Here is a 274-nt window from a genome sequence, read left to right on the forward strand (position 1 = left end):
GGGCCTTACTTACCCATACAGGCAGATGAGACCGATGAACACATTGGCCACTGCTTCTTTACACTGAGTAATATGAGTTACAGGAGTTCTGGTGGTGAGATGCTTAAAGTATTGGGCTGCTAACCAAAAGGTTAGTGGTTCAAACCCACTAGCTGCTTGCTCCATGGGAGAAAGATGTGGCAGTCTGCTTCCGTTAGAGCTCTGTCGGCACTCAACGACCACACCAGGGTGCCCAACAGGAGATTTTATTAAAGAGGCGAAAGGGCGCCTGCAC

Source organism: Orycteropus afer, unplaced genomic scaffold (genome assembly GCF_000298275.1).
Source record: "Orycteropus afer afer isolate SDZICR_OR568_19922 unplaced genomic scaffold, OryAfe1.0 scaffold00085, whole genome shotgun sequence".
Lineage (NCBI taxonomy): Eukaryota > Metazoa > Chordata > Mammalia > Tubulidentata > Orycteropodidae > Orycteropus > Orycteropus afer.